The sequence below is a fragment of the Diorhabda carinulata genome, chromosome 7 (assembly GCF_026250575.1).
Source record: "Diorhabda carinulata isolate Delta chromosome 7, icDioCari1.1, whole genome shotgun sequence".
Lineage (NCBI taxonomy): Eukaryota > Metazoa > Arthropoda > Insecta > Coleoptera > Chrysomelidae > Diorhabda > Diorhabda carinulata.
In genome coordinates, this window is record NC_079466.1 from 23,719,176 (window position 1) to 23,741,523 (window position 22,348).

The 22,348-nt window shown below is 32.5% G+C and overlaps 1 protein-coding gene across 1 annotated transcript in view; it reads left to right on the forward strand.

Moving 5' to 3' along the window:
- The window catches only part of LOC130896403 (protein jagged-1b), a 203,357-nt gene that overhangs the window by 28,369 nt on the left and 152,640 nt on the right, over window positions 1-22,348 (forward strand). The window lies entirely within an intron of this gene.

Here is a 22,348-nt window from a genome sequence, read left to right on the forward strand (position 1 = left end):
TTCGGAAAGACCTGGAGATTTGTACATTGTTTGAAACGGCTCCTACGCCCCTGTTGAACAACTAAGAAATTAACAATTAGTATGCTCGTCGTCGATTCCGGCTTGGTTCGTATTCAACATTTATCGAATGTTAAAATCCTAACAATTCCGTGAAACTATAACACCTCGATCGTTTATGTCACCACAATGGGATCTTTTTTATTATTATTATTATCACTATTATTTATTCCATCTGGTATTACGTCCGTACGTATTAGCGAACATTTAGCAACCACGCAAATGCATTTATGCATGCTTCATTATTTTGACCATGACGTTAATTGCATTATTTATGAATGGTTTCCGCAGCTCATTGACCAAAAACAACGATCGGTTAGTTTCCTTTCTAAAGTATCCAAACGCTTTACGATATTTAACAAGTTTTAGGATCTCGGGATCGTGAGAAAATTACCAGGGGCGCTCGAAAAGTTGTCTACTTATACTTTTTTTTCCATAGCTACGTCATTTATTTTGTCATTTCGTGATTTAAGAAGTAAATAGAATAGAAATGGATTTTCTGAGGTGTTTAAGTTAGTTTATATACCCGAAAAATGTGTTTTGTTCGAGTCTAAATGCGCGTTCTAGTTTATCAATCGTCACATCGTCGATTTCATCAACTATGAAGTACAAATCTTCAATTTTTGTACCTAAAACCTCATATGATATTGTAAAAATGTGAACCATTTGGAAAAGTGGTTTGAACTACCACCAGTAGTACCAGTAATCGCCGTCTAACCGACGGTATAATTCACGGATTTGTACCCGTTCGATTTTTGGCACCTACGGCAAGAAAAATAAAGCCGGCAAACCTTTCATTACGAATATATCAAATTTTACAAAACTATAATCATTATCAACGATAACGGAAACATATTAAATACCAAACAACTTTTATAGACATTCTAATCATATATTTTCGAGTTGTTTATTCGCGGACAAGCTTCAATATTGAGTACATGAATTTACAGTTATAATTTATTCTAAATCGTTCGACTTGTATCGGTATTACTCAACAAATCTAGTGATTAACTCTCTAAAGTTTATTAGACGTTCTATTAGAGACGTAGTTATTTCTAAATTAATATACAGGGTTCGTTGGAAGTATGCGAAAGTGTAGATATGTTGAAACAAAGTTTTAAAAGCATGTTTAACTTTGTATAAGTTACTTAAAAAATAGAAATAATCACCTAGTTTTCGAATTCACTCAAATATGGCTCTATAATTTCACATACAAGTCCAATCGAGTAGATTACACGTGATTAATCAACTCCAAACCAGTAGAAAGACGCAAACGGTGGCTGGAAGGATTTGTCCATGCTAACACATCCACTGTATTATCCAGATCTTAACCAAGGCGATTTTTTTTTTGTCTCCGGACCTTCAAGATAATGCATCAAGTCATAAATCATCGGAAACGTTGGTTAAATGACATGAATTGGTCTTTAAATTGCTAACACATCCACTGTATTATCCAGATCTTACCCAGGACGACTTTTTTTTGTCTCCGGACCTTCAAGATAATGCATCAAGTCATAAATCATCGGAAACGTTGGTTAAATGACATGAATTGGTCTTGAAATTGCTAACACATCCACTGTATTATCCAGATCTTACCCAGGACGACTTTTTTTTGTCTCCGGACCTTCAAGATAATGCATCAAGTCATAAATCATCGGAAACGTTGGTTAAATGACATGAATTGGTCTTGAAATTGCTAACACATCCACTGTATTATCCAGATCTTACCCAGGACGACTTTTTTTTGTCTCCGGACCTTCAAGATAATGCATCAAGTCATAAATCATCGGAAACGTTGGTTGAATTACATGAATTGGTCTTGAAATTGCTAACACATCCACTGTATTATCCAGATCTACTTCTCAGCGCTTTTTCCTGTTCTCTGATCTTAAGAGGTTGTTCGATGGATAGAAATGTATCGAAAAATTGTATAATTTTGTATAAAAAGATCGAAAACTGTCAATTATTCATAATAAATTGTACGATTTTGGATTAACCGATGTATGAACGGACTATAACTTAAATAATTTACGGAATAGGCATTTGAGATCACGACAAAAAGGGCTGTACTATAATATAAAGCATTTTTTTTTTAATTTATATTGTAACTAAGTTAATTAATACCGTAAGTTTCCCGTTTAATTAAAATTTCTATTCTAACCTTAAACATGTAAGTGAAAAAATTTTTCTGCGCTAGCAATATCCCAATATGGACATTAATAATTAATTCTTCGTGATTTTATTCTCAATATAAGTTTATGAATAGGAAGATATGAAGATAACTGTATAATGTGAGTTAAAAAAAAAACAATAAAAACTTTTATTACACAAAACAATCGCATCCGTTTATTTTTAAAACAACTTCGCGCCATCTTTTAATGATACTATCAAGGTTTTAACCAAATATGGAACGGTTTGTGGATGAGAATGGGAAAAGAACAATTAATACAGCAGATATATTGAGGACGAACTTAGAAAACAAAAAAAAAACAAGGAAAGAAAAACTGTATATATATATATATATATATATATATATATATATATATATAAATACATTTAGTAGGCTTTGTAATAAATGACACTTATTTAACTGTCATTTGTCAATTGTCGATACTCAATTTAATAACGAAGATTATGTAAATTTGCTGTAAATACATAGTGGATGTGACACACCCTGTATAAAATGAAAAATTTTTCAACATAGATTCAAATACGTCTGACCTTGCTTAAAGCAATTGAATAAAAATCATTTTTATATATTTAATGGTGTTTTCGTAAAAAAATAATTTGTAAGAGTTAAATTTTTTATAAAAAAATTAATAACTCAAAAAGTATACATTTTCCGAAAAAAGTTTTTAGACGAAAGTGTGCTAAAATTTTACGTAGATTTCAAAAATATATTAATATACAGGGTGTTCTATTTAAAATAACAAAGTTATAGTCGACTTCCGGTTCTACCGGAAGTCGGACATCATTGAAAATATTTTAGTTAAAAAGATCGTCACCGAAAACCCAAATGTAGAAATTTTCATGATTTTACTACAAGTATTTTGCCATATATAGATAGTTTCAACTCGTCGTGGGACACTCTGTATAGTAAATTTAAGTAATTAACGACCTTTGTTTATTGTGATCGTAATTCTCGCCCATAAGACTAGAGTCCATAGAAGAAAATAGTTAAATGATTATAGAAAAATCTCGATAAAATATTATCGACGTCGAATTTACACAGAAATATACAAGTAGGCACAAATTACAAAGACACTCATTATATATAAGTAACCTAGGTCCAATTGTACGTAAACAGAATGCGTAAAAGTAAATAAATTATTAGTTAAAACAGTCAACCAAATTACCAGATCTCAATCCCACTTTCGGGATTGTCTAAATTGATTTGATAAGTTACGAGTCTGATATTTAGGATCAATTATCACATTAGATCATTGATAGCCGAATAAGAATCAGCTTTAGATTATGAAAAATCATGATGACAGATTAATATTTTAATTATTCGACGATATTATTATATATTTTCCAATACAAATAAATATATAGAATTACTGATGTTTCGTATCATTTTTGAGGTACAACTAATGAATTTGGCAACGTCGCAAGTTCTCTCGAATGCAAGTCCGATGTCTCGAGTTAAAGCACAGACGGAGCATACGCAATTAGGTGCACCGTTTTCCCACGGTGACTGATTCAAGTGAATGTCATATAGTCAGGCATACGCGGACACATAAGTAAACACCTGCTTCGTTGTGCTGGTTTTTTAAGAGGTGTCACCGTTTCGGCGATTCTTATTATTTGTTAATTTTAATCCATTATTAATATAAATATTATGTTAGGTTGTTCGGATGGTACCTACAACGGGATTTTTATAATAAGAAATATTTGGCGTAAAGAAGGTTTTGAATTTGTATCGGCGTTTCGATTAAACCGATAAGTTAGGTTAGGTTAGTTAACAAACTTTTAATTTTGGTAATTTTATACTTTCGCGGTCCCCTCGTTTATTTGGCTCTAGAAAATCGAAAAATCATCTGATTTCCATGATTTTTTTCAAAATTTTTATTTTTTGTGTTAATCTACACAAAAAAAACGAACATTTTGGGAACAGAACAATTGAAAAATGTTTTTTTATTCATTTTTTATTTCACTTAAAGATTTCTGACTTTAAATTTTATCATAAACGCTCTAAAAAATCGAAAAATCGTCTGATTTCGATGATTTTTTTCAAAATTTTTATTTTTTGTGTTAATCTACACAAAAAAACGAACATTTTGGGAACAGAACAATTGAAAAATGTTTTTTTATTCATTTTTTATTTCACTTAAAGATTTCTGACTTTAAATTTTATCATAAACGCTCTAGAAAATCGAAAAATCATCCGATTTCGACGATTTTTTTTTCAAAAACTTTATTTTTTGTGTTAATCTACACAAAAAAACGAACATTTTGGGAACAGAAAAATTGAAAAATGTTTTTTTATTCATTTTTTATTTCACTTAAAGATTTCTGACTTTAAATTTTATCATAAACGCTCTAGAAAATCGAAAAATCATCCGATTTCGATGATTTTTTTCAAAATTTTTATTTTTTGTGTTAGTCTACACAAAAAAACGAACATTTTGGGAACAGAACAATTGAAAAATGTTTTTTTATTCATTTTTTATTTCACTTAAAGATTTCTGACTTTAAATTTTATCATAAACGCTCTAGAAAATCGAAAAATCATCCGATTTCGACGATTTTTTTCAAAATTTTTATTTTTTGTGTTAGTCTACACAAAAAAACGAACATTTTGGGAACAGAACAATTGAAAAATGTTTTTTTATTCATTTTTTATTTCACTTAAAGATTTCTGACTTTAAATTTTATCATAAATGCTCTAGAAAATCGAAAAATCATCCGATTTCGATGATTTTTTTCAAAATTTTTATTTTTTGTGTTAGTCTACACAAAAAAACGAACATTTTGGGAACAGAACAATTGAAAAATGTTTTTTTATTCATTTTTTATTTCACTTAAAGATTTCTGACTTTAAATTTTATCATAAACGCTCTAGAAAATCGAAAAATCATCCGATTTCGACGATTTTTTTTTCAAAAACTTTATTTTTTGTGTTAATCTACACAAAAAAACGAACATTTTGGGAACAGAAAAATTGAAAAATGTTTTTTTATTCATTTTTTATTTCACTTAAAGATTTCTGACTTTAAATTTTATCATAAACGCTCTAAAAAATCGAAAAATCGTCTGATTTCGATGATTTTTTTCAAAATTTTTATTTTTTGTGTTAATCTACACAAAAAAAACGAACATTTTGGGAACAGAACAATTGAAAAATGTTTTTTTATTCATTTTTTATTTCACTTAAAGATTTCTGACTTTAAATTTTATCATAAACGCTCTAGAAAATCGAAAAATCATCCGATTTCGACGATTTTTTTTTTCAAAAACTTTATTTTTTGTGTTAATCTACACAAAAAAACGAACATTTTGGGAACAGAAAAATTGAAAAATGTTTTTTTATTCATTTTTTATTTCACTTAAAGATTTCTGACTTTAAATTTTATCATAAACGCTCTAGAAAATCGAAAAATCATCCGATTTCGATGATTTTTTTCAAAATTTTTATTTTTTGTGTTAGTCTACACAAAAAAAACGAACATTTTGGGAACAGAACAATTGAAAAATGTTTTTTTATTCATTTTTTATTTCACTTAAAGATTTCTGACTTTAAATTTTATCATAAACGCTCTAGAAAATCGAAAAATCATCCGATTTCGACGATTTTTTTCAAAATTTTTATTTTTTGTGTTAGTCTACACAAAAAAAACGAACATTTTGGGAACAGAACAATTGAAAAATGTTTTTTTATTCATTTTTTATTTCACTTAAAGATTTCTGACTTTAAATTTTATCATAAATGCTCTAGAAAATCGAAAAATCATCCGATTTCGATGATTTTTTTCAAAATTTTTATTTTTTGTGTTAGTCTACACAAAAAAACGAACATTTTGGGAACAGAACAATTGAAAAATGTTTTTTTATTCATTTTTTATTTCACTTAAAGATTTCTGACTTTAAATTTTATCATAAACGCTCTAGAAAATCGAAAAATCATCCGATTTCGACGATTTTTTTTTTCAAAAACTTTATTTTTTGTGTTAATCTACACAAAAAAACGAACATTTTGGGAACAGAAAAATTGAAAAATGTTTTTTTATTCATTTTTTATTTCACTTAAAGATTTCTGACTTTAAATTTTATCATAAACGCTCTAAAAAATCGAAAAATCGTCTGATTTCGATGATTTTTTTCAAAATTTTTATTTTTTGTGTTAATCTACACAAAAAAACGAACATTTTGGGAACAGAACAATTGAAAAATGTTTGTTTATTCATTTTTTATCTTACGTAAAGATTTCTGACTTTAAATTTTATCATAAACGCTCTAGAAAATCGAAAAATCTTCTGATTTCGATGAATTTTTTTTTTAATCTTCGTTTTTACGGCGGATTTACTAAAAAAATTATGAGAATAAAAAAAATTGAAAACTTATATTGGTTTCAGTGCTTTAAATGTTCATGAAAATGCACTCATTCACGTATGATCGTTGATAACTTTTTTCCAAATAAGCAAATGAAGTTGTTATATTTTTTTTTCATAATCTACACAAAAAAACGAACAAACGAACTGAAAAAATCATCGAAATCAGATGATTTTTCGATTTTCTAGAGCGTTTATAATGAAATTTAAAGTCAGAAATCTTTAAGTGAAATAAAAAATGAATAAACAAACATTTTTCAATTTTTCTGTTTCCAAAATGTTCGTTTTTTGTGTAGATTAAAACAAAAAATAAAGTTTTTGAAAAAAAATCATCGAAATCGGATGATTTTTCGATTTTCTAGAGCGTTTATAATGAAATTTAAAGTCAGAAATCTTTAAGTGAAATAAAAAATGAATAAACAAACATTTTTCAATTTTTCTGTTTCCAAAATGTTCGTTTTTTGTGTAGATTAAAACAAAAAATAAAGTTTTTGAAAAAAAAATCATCGAAATCGGATGATTTTTCGATTTTCTAGAGCGTTTATAATGAAATTTAAAGTCAGAAATCTTTAAGTGAAATAAAAAATGAATAAACAAACATTTTTCAATTTTTCTGTTTCCAAAATGTTCGTTTTTTGTGTAGATTAAAACAAAAAATAAAGTTTTTGAAAAAAAATCATCGAAATCGGATGATTTTTCGATTTTCTAGAGCGTTTATAATGAAATTTAAAGTCAGAAATCTTTAAGTGAAATAAAAAATGAATAAACAAACATTTTTCAATTTTTCTGTTTCCAAAATGTTCGTTTTTTGTGTAGATTAAAACAAAAAATAAAGTTTTTGAAAAAAAATCATCGAAATCGGATGATTTTTCGATTTTCTAGAGCGTTTATAATGAAATTTAAAGTCAGAAATCTTTAAGTGAAATAAAAAATGAATAAACAAACATTTTTCAATTTTTCTGTTTCCAAAATGTTCGTTTTTTGTGTAGATTAAAACAAAAAATAAAGTTTTTGAAAAAAAATCATCGAAATCGGATGATTTTTCGATTTTCTAGAGCGTTTATAATGAAATTTAAAGTCAGAAATCTTTAAGTGAAATAAAAAATGAATAAACAAACATTTTTCAATTTTTCTGTTTCCAAAATGTTCGTTTTTTGTGTAGATTAAAACAAAAAATAAAGTTTTTGAAAAAAAATCATCGAAATCGGATGATTTTTCGATTTTCTAGAGCGTTTATAATGAAATTTAAAGTCAGAAATCTTTAAGTGAAATAAAAAATGAATAAACAAACATTTTTCAATTTTTCTGTTTCCAAAATGTTCGTTTTTTGTGTAGATTAAAACAAAAAATAAAGTTTTTGAAAAAAAATCATCGAAATCGGATGATTTTTCGATTTTCTAGAGCGTTTATAATGAAATTTAAAGTCAGAAATCTTTAAGTGAAATAAAAAATGAATAAACAAACATTTTTCAATTTTTCTGTTTCCAAAATGTTCGTTTTTTGTGTAGATTAAAACAAAAAATAAAGTTTTTGAAAAAAAATCATCGAAATCGGATGATTTTTCGATTTTCTAGAGCGTTTATAATGAAATTTAAAGTCAGAAATCTTTAAGTGAAATAAAAAATGAATAAACAAACATTTTTCAATTTTTCTGTTTCCAAAATGTTCGTTTTTTGTGTAGATTAAAACAAAAAATAAAGTTTTTGAAAAAAAATCATCGAAATCGGATGATTTTTCGATTTTCTAGAGCGTTTATAATGAAATTTAAAGTCAGAAATCTTTAAGTGAAATAAAAAATGAATAAACAAACATTTTTCAATTTTTCTGTTTCCAAAATGTTCGTTTTTTGTGTAGATTAAAACAAAAAATAAAGTTTTTGAAAAAAAATCATCGAAATCGGACAAAATCGGACAACGACGAAGCGATACCACGATTGAATTTGGAAAACCAACGAAACATGAGGGGGCCTCATCACCAAAAGTCGAAGCGATTTAATCGACAAACTGCAATTGATTTAATCCACGTCTAAAGTCATCACACGAAAATTTATTACCATTTTTAGACCAAGATGAATGTTTCAAATATCTGCAAACAACACAAAAATGTCAAACTTTCTGATGGCAATGTCAAATCTGACATATTCACATCAACGTTGCCGTATTTCCAAACTTAATTAGCAACCCTCGTATGCAATATATGAGAAAAATTGACATCTGACACGAAGACATATTTTCGTAAAAAGTTCAAACAAAGATGTTGAAGAATCCAGAAGAATCACAGTTATTTTTGTAACGGAAACTGCGGTTTCTTCTTTTTGAACGGTTGGCCATCCTGTTAATGACATCTGCTGTCATCTTAACCTCAATTTTTACCGACTAACCGCGCTCTAATATATTCTAAGATCTTAAACGTGATTTTTGAAGTGTCTTGTAACTGTCTCAAACCCCAAGAGCGAGTTCGTCCAGCTCTAGGTGCTGAAGATTGGAAGAAGCCTGAGTTTTCATCTGCCAAACGCCAAACGGGGTTGGAAAGGCAGAGCTCGAAGCGTACAGCAAATCTGCAGCTTAGCGAATCATCAAATTTTATATTTTATTAGACTTTCAAAAATTTTGTCATTCTAGTCGAATTGATTAATTTTCCAACCACCATGAATATTATAAAATTTTAATGACGATTAGGTACAATTAAAAAATTCGGCCGAACGGTTGTTGTTAACCTTAGACCACTTCGACTTCAAGGTCAAAAAAGAGAATCTCTTCTTCTTGACCCCAGACGTACATACAGGACTGGTCTCTTGTGAATTATATCCACATATACAGAAAATAATTGGTTTCTACGTTCATAATTCTAAAACAACACGGTCAACCCGGACGAGATGGAATATTTTTATGTTTTAGATAATTTTCAAATATTTATATCCGCATTACGAGAACGCAACCTGCAAGGACTTGAAAATAGATTGAATTTCAGCTATTTTGGATACTTAATTTTCGTTTAACAAAATTTACTATGGAACCAACATCTTAACTCGAGAATTTACGAATATTCCCCCTAAAATATTATTAAACGAACCAGTACAAACAAACCAGTGATAAAACTCGTTACAAAAATTGTTATCAAAATGAGTAGCAAGAAATCGAATCCTACGTAGATGCAGTATACGACAACCGGTACACGGGAATTCATTTTATATAAGATTTACACTTTATTTTGTTATCTTTTTGTACTCGTTGGTGATGTTACAACTACAACCGTTTTATTAAGTTTGTAAATCAGTATGAACGAACTTAACCTATATATAAACTTGACATTTGACGTTACCATCTATAAATATCGGTAGATTAATAGACGTATCGGTACGAAATACGATTCAAAGTTTACAAATATATGTAATACTCCTGTATGGACAGTTGGTATGAGAAAATAACATCCCTACGTTAGGGTACGGACGATATTCATTATCTTTCTCGTTCGAGACACTTTATATATACTGCGCATGCTTGAGAATGCGCAGAACCGATCTGGAACCTCGGGGGATAGAGAAATCGATGTCATTCCGTCTTTCTTAGTAGGAACAGTTTCCTTTTATGAAAATTGTCGATATAAAACATAAAGTAAACTCTATTGATTATTGTATATTGTCATTTTAGGGATTCAAATCGTTTTTAAGTATTAATTCATGCAGATCAATGCAATATACACCAGAAATTTATAGAAAAACGACAAACCAACATTTTTACACTTTATTGATATCCTGAAAGCGTTCGAACGTATTAAAATACCTATAAATATAATCCGAAGGTTTCGAAATGTACGATTGGGAAAAAACATCAAACAAGCCCTTCAGAAGCAAATTAAAAGGTCAAATAATGCAACGGAGAAAGTAATTACCTTGGAATTGGCGTAACCAATTATGGAGACGTAGAAGGTGAGGTAAAAGGACAAGTAGAAAGAGCGAATAAGGTCGTAGTACAAAAGAAACAAAAGCACGAATTTAAATAAGAGGTCGACCACGAATGACAGCCTAGAGTGAAGATATCGAAGAAGAAACAGTCGATAGATCTATTATGGAACCTCGATTTTTCTTATTCTACCTTTATATATCCGGTTTTCTTCTTATTTTTTCCTTTTAATTGATGTGTCTATACCAAACAACGGTCACTATTAGTTTTCCATCCAAAGAAACTGTCTTCGCCTTTTCCGGAACAGGTTTAACCAATTTTGACTATTTTGACCTTAATAAACCCTAGAAATGTTCATTCGTATTAGTTTTTGGTACAAACGCGTTCTTTTGATAGCTATCCCGAACGCATTTCGCGATTCAAGCTGATGAGGCACCGCTTGAACAATTACTTAACGACAATTCGATAGTCCTCTTCTTCTTACTTCCATGATAGTTCACTCTTCTTCGATATCTTCTCTCATCCTGGCTCTAGATTGTCATTCTACCTCTTTCGCGGTCGACCTCTAATCTGAATTCGTGCTTTTGTTTGTTTTTCTCTTTCTACTTCTCCTATTACTTCATCTTCTACGTCAATTACTTTCTCCGTTGCATTAGTTGACCTTTTAATTTGCTTCTGAAGGGCTTGTTTGATGTTGTTTTTTTCCCAATCGTACATTTCGTAACCTTTGGATTATATCGATAGGTATTTTGATACGATCGAACGCTTTCATGAGGTCAATAAAGTGTAGAAATGCTGGTTTGTCGTTTTTCTATAGATTTCTGGCGTATACTGCATTGATCTGCATGAATTAATACTTAAAAACGATTTGTATCCCTAAAATGACAAAATATAATGATAAATAGAGTTTACTTTATGTTTTATATCGACAATTTTTATAAAAGGAAACTGTTCCTACTAAGAAAGACGGAATGACAACGATTTCTCTATCCCCCGAGGTTCCAGATCGGTTCTGCGCATTCTCAAGCATGCGCAGTATATATAAAGTGTCTCGAACGAGAAAGATAATGAATATCGTCCGTACCTTAACGTAGGGATGTTTTTATTTCATACCAACTGTCCATACAGGAGTATTACATATATTTGTAAACTTTGAATCGTATTTCGTACCGATACGACTATTAATCTACCGATATTTATAGATGGTAACGTCGAATGTCAAGTTTATATATAGGTTAAGTTCGTTCATACTGATTTACAAACTTAATAAAACGGTTGTAGTTGTAACATCACCAATAAGTACAAAAAGATAACAAAATAAAGTGTAAATCTTATATAAAATGAATTCCCGATGCGTAATTCCACCAAATATGGAAACTAGTTTGTTAAAAAGGAGACATATTAAATCTAAAGTAATTTATTCGAAAACCGGATTAAACTTCCGAATGAAACGTTAGATAAAGGGCTAACGATACACTTAAATCTGTCTCAGTACTTCTACCAAGTTGTAATATAACCAGCGCGCCACATATCTCTTTGTCTTTTTATTTAAAAAGGAATTTGAAGGAAAAATGTCGCTTTTATATACTGGTTTATTCGAAGAAAACGGTTTGGTGCAAAAAAAACTAAACAGCCTTGTATTAAGTTATTCAATGCTTGCAGAAATTAACGCACCATACAGTAATCGCAAAATCGAAACTTCTTATTTTGATTTCTTTGAGGAAATAGTGAAGGAAAAACGCCGGTAGCGCTTTTCCATGACGAGTAAGTCCCGATCCATATTCCACAGAAGATCTTCTACATAATTTCCTTTCCTGCGGATATTGGGCACAGAAGGTCTACGTGATTAACAACCCTTGGCTGCGCCGTTTGTTTTTTTTTTTCAGATTTTTCCTTCGTACTTGAGTATCTGAAGAAACTGCGAAGTAAAATGAAAATGCGGTTTCGAAGAGAAGACGTTCGACGTGAAGAAGATGATACCAAACGTTTGGGCGCCTTCTGGAATCTGGAAGGATTTTAGAAGCTGAAAATGAGACCCCGAGACCGTACCCATGGCTCTGATCATCTTGAGTGCTTCTACTGGTGAAACAGTGACTCATAGGTTTGTGTTAACATCTTGTAGAAGCTGAATTCGAATCGGATTGGCATACACAGCGACGTAAAGACTCAAAAATTCTTGATTGTGTGAAAATTTCATGGTAAAAAGGCACCACAACGATACAAGTCAAAAAGAAATCGAGGACGAACAAGGACGTTGTCTCTTGCAAGGCTATTCTGGATCTACTTGGAGCTGGCACTCAAAACGTGGATTGGAATATGTCCCAGTGGCAAAACTAGGCTACAATCACACGATTTGCTTTGCAGAAGATGAAATAGTGATGACATCGGGGTGAATTATCTTTTTTCCGAAGATATTCTGTATATAAAGCAATAAAAACGTGTCGATTGAAAGAATCCTTTTTTTTTTCGCACTATTAAAGTACTAGATTGATTGTTTTTACGTGTTACTAAGTTTACACTAACCAATTAAATGTCGTTAAGCATTCTATGAACTGAATAGAAAAAGCTTCGAATTTATAATCCAATTACTGCCTCGGTACTTCAGATAAACATTAAATAACAATTTAGCCTTTTCCTAACATAGATATAAGTGATTTTTCCGCATCATTACCCATCTTACGCTAATCAAAAGTAAAAATAACGAAGAATCAAGAAATTTACAGATTTTCTAATCTTTTTTTACAGCTTTCACCGTTGAATATCATTTTTATTTATCGCTATGATCGATTAAAGGGTGTTTTGTTATAATTTAACCCCTTTTCCGTTAATTTTCTTCGTAATATATCCAGGTTTTATCCACTATAGCGCGACCGAACTTTTAATCGGCATTAAACACTCAAGAAAACCACTAATATGTGTTTTTAATTTGATTTCACACAATTGAGTTGCCGATTGATCGCAGTGTTCAGCTTGAGGGTTGTTTCCTCTATCCACAAAGTGGAATTCTGGAATTGCGGTTTATCCTGACGAGGTACCACTAGAAAAATTCCAATCTGCGATCGAAATCATCCTGTGGAGGCAACTTTTTGATTGGATATTTGGAGTTGTCTGCAGACTGGTTTTGGTCGCGCCATATTTTCGTTAGTTACTACAGATACCGTTCGTCCAGATGGCGGCGCGTCGGAAACAGAGCCCCTTTTTAAAAAAATTCCGATACGTCTTTCGCACTGTTGAACGGTTCGGTAGCGGCGGGCTCGGATTAGCAATTCGGCTTTAATTATTTGCTTTTTCGATTTTTAGTCAAGGTTTTGAATAAAATCGTTGATTTGTTTCTAGTTGTTCATTTGGAGGATTCTCGAGGACAGTCCTTGAAGGATTTGGTATTAATTTAAATAAACGAATCGAGGGTGTTTGCGGTTTTTTATAATTCAACAACATTTACATTTTCGCTGAGTTGTTTATAATTTTCAAAAACGTTCAGTATGTCATTTTATTCATCATTGAAACTGTGTAGTTTCGAAGGCTTGGCTCTATAAATTCACGTGTATATATATACACACACACACCTGAACAAATTATTCAAATAAAACGATTATCGGAAACCTCACACATTGAAAATGTTCGTCATTAATTTCTGCTAACCGAAAAAAATTTCTGAATCCTCTTAGTGGAATTTAAAAAAGAAAAATCGACGTTTTACTTTCGTCATCTAACGGGATTCTTCTAATGCTATGCAATTAAAGACATGTCAGTAACATTAAGAATATAATGTATTAATTTACCATCGAGATATAAATAATCATTATTGTCGTTATTTATAATTTGCGGGGTTGCCAAATCCATTAGCATTATCAGTGAGTTCAAGAAATGGATTAGCAAATCTAACTCACAAATTTGGTGGTTGATAATGTCCGATTATGATTTGGTTTTGTCGAATCCAACCCCGAAAATTTTTTTGAGCTGCTTCCAAGGAATCAAACCATCAAAAAAACGACCTGAATAGCGAAAAGTCATCGGAAACTGTTGGAGCTCGGCCGGGAAGTGATTCCGCATCCCCCATACAGCCCCGATCTGGCACCATCTGATTACTACTTATTTCGAAGTTTGCAGAATTGAGGAATGTCTAGGAAAGCGTAGTTTGGAAGAATCTGCGGTATCGGTTGATTGTTTTGTCTGTTTGAAAATAAAAAATGTTGATTTGAAGATATTTGAAGAGTTTTTGGTGCAGAAATTTGATGGGTTTTGATTGAGCTGCTTCCAAGGAATCAAACCTTTAAAAAAAACGACCAGAATAGCGAAAAGTCATCGGAAACTGTTGGAGCTCGGCTGAGAAGTGATGCCGCATCCCCCATACAGCCCCGATCTGGCACCATCTGATTACTACTTATTTCGAAGTTTGCAGAATTGAGGAATGTCTAGAAAAGCGTAGTTTGGAAGAATCTGCGGTATCGGTTGATTGTTTTGTCTGTTTGAAAATAAAAAATGTTGATTTGAAGATATTTGAAGAGTTTTTAGTGCAGAAATTTGGTGGGTTTTGATTGAGCTGCTTCCAAGGAATCAAACCATCAAAAAAAAAACGACCTGAATAGCGAAAAGTCATCGGAAACTGTTGGAGCTCGGCTGAGAAGTGATGCCGCATCCCCCATACAGCCCCGATCTGGCACCATCTGATTACTACTTATTTCGAAGTTTGCAGAATTGAGGAATGTCTAGAAAAGCGTAGTTTGGAAGAATCTGCGGTATCGGTTGATTGTTTTGTCTATTTGAAAATAAAAAATGTTGATTTGAAGATATTTGAAGAGTTTTTGGTGCAGAAATTTGGTGGGTTTTGATTGAGCTGCTTCCAAGGAATCAAACCATCAAAAAAAACGACCAGAATAGCGAAAAGTCATCGGAAACTGTTGGAGCTCGGCCGGGAAGTGATTCCGCATCCCCCATAAAGCCCTGATCTGGCACCATCTGATTACTACTTATTTCGAAGTTTGCAGAATTGAGGAATGTCTAGAAAAGCGTAGTTTGGAAGAATCTGCGGTATCGGTTGATTGTTTTGTCTGTTTGAAAATAAAAAATGTTGATTTGAAGATATTTGAAGAGTTTTTAGTGCAGAAATTTGGTGGGTTTTGATTGAGCTGCTTCCAAGGAATCAAACCATCAAAAAAAAACGACCAGAATAGCGAAAAGTCATCGGAAACTGTTGGAGCTCGGCCGGGAAGTGATTCCGCATCCCCCATACAGCCCCGATCTGGCACCATCTGATTACTACTTATTTCGAAGTTTGCAGAATTGAGGAATGTCTAGAAAAGCGTAGTTTGGAAGAATCTGCGGTATCGGTTGATTGTTTTGTCTGTTTGAAAATAAAAAATGTTGATTTGAAGATATTTGAAGAGTTTTTAGTGCAGAAATTTGGTGGGTTTTGATTGAGCTGCTTCCAAGGAATCAAACCATCAAAAAAAAAACGACCAGAATAGCGAAAAGTCATCGGAAACTGTTGGAGCTCGGCCGGGAAGTGATTCCGCATCCCCCATACAGCCCCGATCTGGCACCATCTGATTACTACTTATTTCGAAGTTTGCAGAATTGAGGAATGTCTAGAAAAGCGTAGTTTGGAAGAATCTGCGGTATCGGTTGATTGTTTTGTCTGTTTGAAAATAAAAAATGTTGATTTGAAGATATTTGAAGAGTTTTTAGTGCAGAAATTTGGTGGGTTTTGATTGAGCTGCTTCCAAGGAATCAAACCATCAAAAAAAAACGACCAGAATAGCGAAAAGTCATCGGAAACTGTTGGAGCTCGGCCGGGAAGTGATTCCGCATCCCCCATACAGCCCCGATCTGGCACCATCTGATTACTACTTATTTCGAAGTTTGCAGAATTGAGGAATGTCTAGAAAAGCGTAGTTTGGAAGAATCTGCGGTATCGGTTGATTGTTTTGTCTGTTTGAAAATAAAAAATGTTGATTTGAAGATATTTGAAGAGTTTTTGGTGCAGAAATTTGGTGGGTTTTGATTGAGCTGCTTCCAAGGAATCAAACCATCAAAAAAAACGACCAGAATAGCGAAAAGTCATCGGAAACTGTTGGAGCTCGGCCGGGAAGTGATTCCGCATCCCCCATACAGCCCCGATCTGGCACCATCTGATTACTACTTATTTCGAAGTTTGCAGAATTGAGGAATGTCTAGAAAAGCGTAGTTTGGAAGAATCTGCGGTATCGGTTGATTGTTTTGTCTGTTTGAAAATAAAAAATGTTGATTTGAAGATATTTGAAGAGTTTTTGGTGCAGAAATTTGGTGGGTTTTGATTGAGCTGCTTCCAAGGAATCAAACCATCAAAAAAAACGACCAGAATAGCGAAAAGTCATCGGAAACTGTTGGAGCTTGGCTGGGAAGTGATGCCGCATCCCCCATACAGCCCCGATCTGGCACCATCTGATTACTACTTATTTCGAAGTTTGCAGAATTGAGGAATGTCTAGAAAAGCGTAGTTTGGAAGAATCTGCGGTATCGGTTGATTGTTTTGTCTGTTTGAAAATAAAAAATGTTGATTTGAAGATATTTGAGGAGTTTTTAGTGCAGAAATTTGGTGGGTTTTGATTGAGCTGCTTCCAAGGAATCAAACCTTTAAAAAAAACGACCAGAATAGCGAAAACTCATCGGAAACTATTGGAGCTCGGCCGGGAAGTGATTCCGCATCCCCCATAAAGCCCTGATCTGGCACCATCTGATTACTATTTATATCGAAGTTTGCAGAATCGTTTAAATGATCAAACTTCATTCGCACTTGGTTCAGTTTTTTGCTGATAAGTCTAGAACTTTATGAAATCTGTAAATCAATTTTTCACCATTTAGAATCTAATAAAATATATAGTGTCCCCCCGTATAGGACTCTTATAGATCGAATAATTTTACTTTTTGTATATTTATATAAAATAATTTACAAAACGCATGGATTTTTCAACGATCCTGTTTAGAGATTTCCTTTTGCGAAAACTATCCGTTTGGAATAGTTTGAACACACCCTGTATGTATTATAATTGAAGTTTTAGCCGTTTAGAATGAACGTAGTCATTTAATCAAAATGATAATATAATGATATACTGCATTAAGTAGCTAAAATGTTTTTATAAACGCAACCAGCCAAGTTTCAAATAGAGATAATTATTTTTTTATATATATATACTTCACGAACGCCGTTTCACACGAAATTTTACACGTTTTGTTACTCTATAATGAATCTTTAAAAGATACAGTCACAAAAACCGAGTAAAAGGTTTAGTTTTTATGAAAATAAACCTGTTTAAAATGAGGTAATATACTTCTTCTTTTTTATCTATAAGCTTATACTGAAAGAAGAAGAAAATTATATCGCAACGGTCTTAGAACATCAAATTTGTAATAGAAATTAATACAGCGAAGAATTATTTAAAATGAATTTTTTTCGTTATACGAGGGCGGGTCAATATTTGAATCAAACGACTGATTCATGGTTTCAAAAATTCTCTCGATGTAGATCGTTACAATTTTAATAATTTGAGGTTAGGCGCCGATTACACACGTCGGATATGACGTAGGTTAATACCACGGAACGGACACCATAAATTCGAAGCTGATTCGCTTCGAAAATTGTAGTTTTTTCTATGTAAAAATCGAGCACGATAATGCGGAGATTTCTTATGAATATTTATTTTGAACTTTTGTAAGTTGTAGTGGTCTGGAAAGTCGTGCCACCACCGCCAAAGAAACGAATCTCGGTAACTTGAAGTTCTGGACGTCTGCCTGTCGAGCAGATCTTGCAAAATCGTTGATATTTCTTCTATGCTTTAAGTTCTAGTATCTTTAGAGTATGGTTGAGGGTCGAGCTCCAGGTGTGCGAGAAATAACCTAAAAATGAACTAATCTGAGCCTTCTAGTGGATTAGAAGTTTGGTTAAGTCCAAACAGGACCGAATCCTTAACTACAGCGCTAGTCCTCTGCGTAAAAACAACAACCCGGATCCTTGATGCATTAAACTCGATCAAATTGCTTCCACCACATTCCGGAATGTTTCCGAAATCGGTTTTGGTAGATCTATAGTTGCATTTTGCTTAAACCGCGTCTAAAAGCCTCTTGGTCTACCCAGAAATACCTCGAGGTCCTGTTTTAACTTTATTTAAGAAAAAAATACGAAGATAGTTAGCTATATACAGGGCCAATCAAAGTTTATGGAATATTTAAGTTCCTCCCTTGCCGAAAAACGTTTTAGAAACAAAGGTGAGTTCAAAAATGCGGCAGCAGCTAAATACTTAAACTTTTCACAAGCTTTGATTGGCTAAACCTTATTGTTAATTTTTGATCGATTTTTTTCGCTGAACGCAGTGATATAACGTTTCGAAACGCCCTGTATAATAGATTCCTCGTATGAAGTAACCCGTATATGAAATTGTTAAACTTACTTTTGAGATATTTTAAACCGTGTGATTCTTTGAGAGATCGTGATCCGCCTTGTCCAGACTTGTTTTATTTCATATCAAAAGTCCGACAACTGTTTTTCTTCTTCTATATTTCTGGCTTTTTACACTTGATTCGAGATTGATGTTTGTCCATCATACGCTCGATGATGATGATGATGATGATGGCATATCTCTGAATGGCAGGTTTTTAGCCCGGCAGTTGATACAGTTAAAATTTTAAATGGATGTTTTTTTCTTTTTGCGTAACAGACTACTCCGGCACATACACGAAGATGAATTCTTACATTTCATTTCTTCGATACGTACTTTGTTATTTAATAAAAAAAAATATTTAACGTACATACGAAGACGGTACCGGGCACAACAACTTGTCGAGTCAAGTACTTCTGGGACATTCCTCGTATATTACTAGGAAGAATTTCTATATATGAGTTTGGGAAATGATACTGAAGGTTTATATTCAGATAGAAGCTACTACATATATTTTTTTTTCAAAATTTTTCGTATAAGTTTGAGGATCTACGTGTTGTAGTTCGTCCAATGTTTTCGATGTTTATTTAACAAATTTTTAATCAATAATCTTTATAATTGAATAGAAGTGTTGTGAAGAAGCCACTAATAGTAAATAAAGGTCGAAATATTGGTTAATTAGCAGGTATGCAGCGTCTCGGATACAAACGCGGGTGTCTTGACCCAACTGGATTAATTATGGAAATATTCGAATTGTTGGATCATCCCCCGTACAGTCTTGATTTGGCACCCAATTTTGTACGCCTAAAGAAGCGATCGGAATAGAAAAAATGCTTCGACAATCGGTTCAAATGCAAATCCACACAATTCGAAAATCGATTATTTATCCGACCTCCCCCGTAGAATTAAATTGATTTTTAATGATTCCAACCAAACAATAAGTTTAATACGAACCCGATTCTGATTACTGATGAAAAGGGATCTAATTAGCGATTGGCAAATATGAGATATTGGTTAATTAGCAGGTATGCAGCGTCTCGGATACAAACGCAGGTGTCTTGACCCGAATTTACTGGATTCATTATGGAAATATTCAGGATTGGAAATCGAAGGGTTAGATTAAAATCGTTTCAGATATTTTAATTAAAATGGACCGCAAAAGTAACCGACGACGCGGTTAACTTTTCGGCAATCGACTTTTTTAAAAAAAATAAAAAACGCATCGAATGGGAATGTTCGAGTTTTTTTTTGTGTGAAATAAAAACGACGACGTATCGTTAATCAACGAAGAATGCTTGAAATGTTCAAATGTATCCTCAAGAGAAAACAATTTATTTTGAAAATAAGTTGAAAATGTTGTATCCAGTTAGATCAGAAATGAAAAAATTATACTTTTAGATTTAGTAAGTGTATCTATTAAATATTGTTTGAGAATTGATACTTCGGTCTCCCCTATGCGATTTATAGTACAGTAAATAAAGGTCGCAACATACCCTCGTTTCTACCGGGGATCGTTTTTTTTTTAATTGGTTGATATCGATGGGTACTCAAATTATTTATCAGAAAAAACATGTGGCATCGGGAAAATGATCCAATAATCGCCGAAATATGGCAGCTAGGGAGTTTTTCTTGGGCTTAAAATGAAGATCAATTCATTATCTACAAAAAGTTCAATGACAACTTTTCTGGAAAATTTGATCGTTTTCGAAATAACAAACCCCTAACGCACCCCGGATTTGAAGCGCTGCCGGGGACTCAGTCCACGCGTTCTCGTAGAAGCAGGTGGACAAATTGTTCAACAACTCGTGTAAAAATTAATATTTTTTCATGATTTAAAATTCAATTGAAAGGGGAAATTCATAGTTATCACGACATACTGGCTATTTTTTCTAAAAATATTGAAAACCCTTCCCAAAGTTCTCTTTCCTCGATATTTTTCGACTATTTTCCAATTCACCCATATTTTTGTTAATAATAGTTATTCAGTTGAATCTTTTTGGATTCTGAGGCTTCGAAAGGTGTTGAACATGTTTAGAAAAATTCATTTCATAACATCCGAGTATATTAACAAACAAAGTATTTTTTGAAATCGTTTTTTCTGGATTTTTCAAGTTTTTAAATATTCTGGGGTCTTTAAGGAATTAACAAATAATTAATAATCAGATCGCCTTCAAATGCACATCATTGGAAACTTGAGAATGTCTCTTGAGAATTCGAGGGAAAACTGTACTTTTTTTTCGAGCATTATTTTCTATTCGCCCTCGATTTTTTTCAGATCAAGAATGTTGCTTTCTAAAAGGCCGCTTTCTGATCTTTCCATTGATACACATTTCAAATATATTCTTTGGAGTATGAAAAAAATGCCCGCCTCCAAATAGATGGAATTTTTAAACTCCTCGGCCTCCTCCTCCTCCTCGTTTTAAGCCCAAAAAGAGTCCCCCAAGTGCCATATTTCGGCAGTTATTGGCAAAAAGCAAATTTTTGAAATTTTTTTGGCCAATTTTCCGTGATTTTCCCAAGGAAATAATCACATTTGCACCCCGAGAATTGTTAAGAAATTGAACATTCCTGGGGCCCTCGCTGAAGGCCGTTATAAATTCGCGAATAGGAGGAACGTGGTGGCGCCATCTACAATTAGTCTTTACATTTCGAAACATCGAGATCGGTGTATTTTTAAACTCCTGGGCATCGAATTCGAGAAGAAACTGACATATTTTCACATTGTTAAAATTGGGGATTTTCCATCCCCCGTTTTCGCGAAAAATATTAATGTTGCGAAAAAAGTCATCAGGACTATTTTTGTAGATAATGAATTGATCTTCATTTTAAGCCCAAGAAAAACTCCCTAGCTGCCATATTTCGGCGATTATTGGATCATTTTCCCGATGCCACATGTTTTTTCTGATAAATAATTTGAGTACCCATCGATATCAACCAATCAAAAAAAAAAAAACGATCCCCGGTAGAAACGAGGGTATGTTGCGACCTTTATTTACTGTACTATAAATCGCATAGGGGAGACCGAAGTATCAATTCTCAAACAATATTTAATAGATACACTTACTAAATCTAAAAGTATAATTTTTTCATTTCTGATCTAACTGGATACAACATTTTCAACTTATTTTCAAAATAAATTGTTTTCTCTTGAGGATACATTTGAACATTTCAAGCATTCTTCGTTGATTAACGATACGTCGTCGTTTTTATTTCACACAAAAAAAAACTCGAACATTCCCATTCGATGCGTTTTTTATTTTTTTTAAAAAAGTCGATTGCCGAAAAGTTAACCGCGTCGTCGGTTACTTTTGCGGTCCATTTTAATTAAAATATCTGAAACGATTTTAATCTAACCCTTCGATTTCCAATCCTGAATATTTCCATAATGAATCCAGTAAATTCGGGTCAAGACACCTGCGTTTGT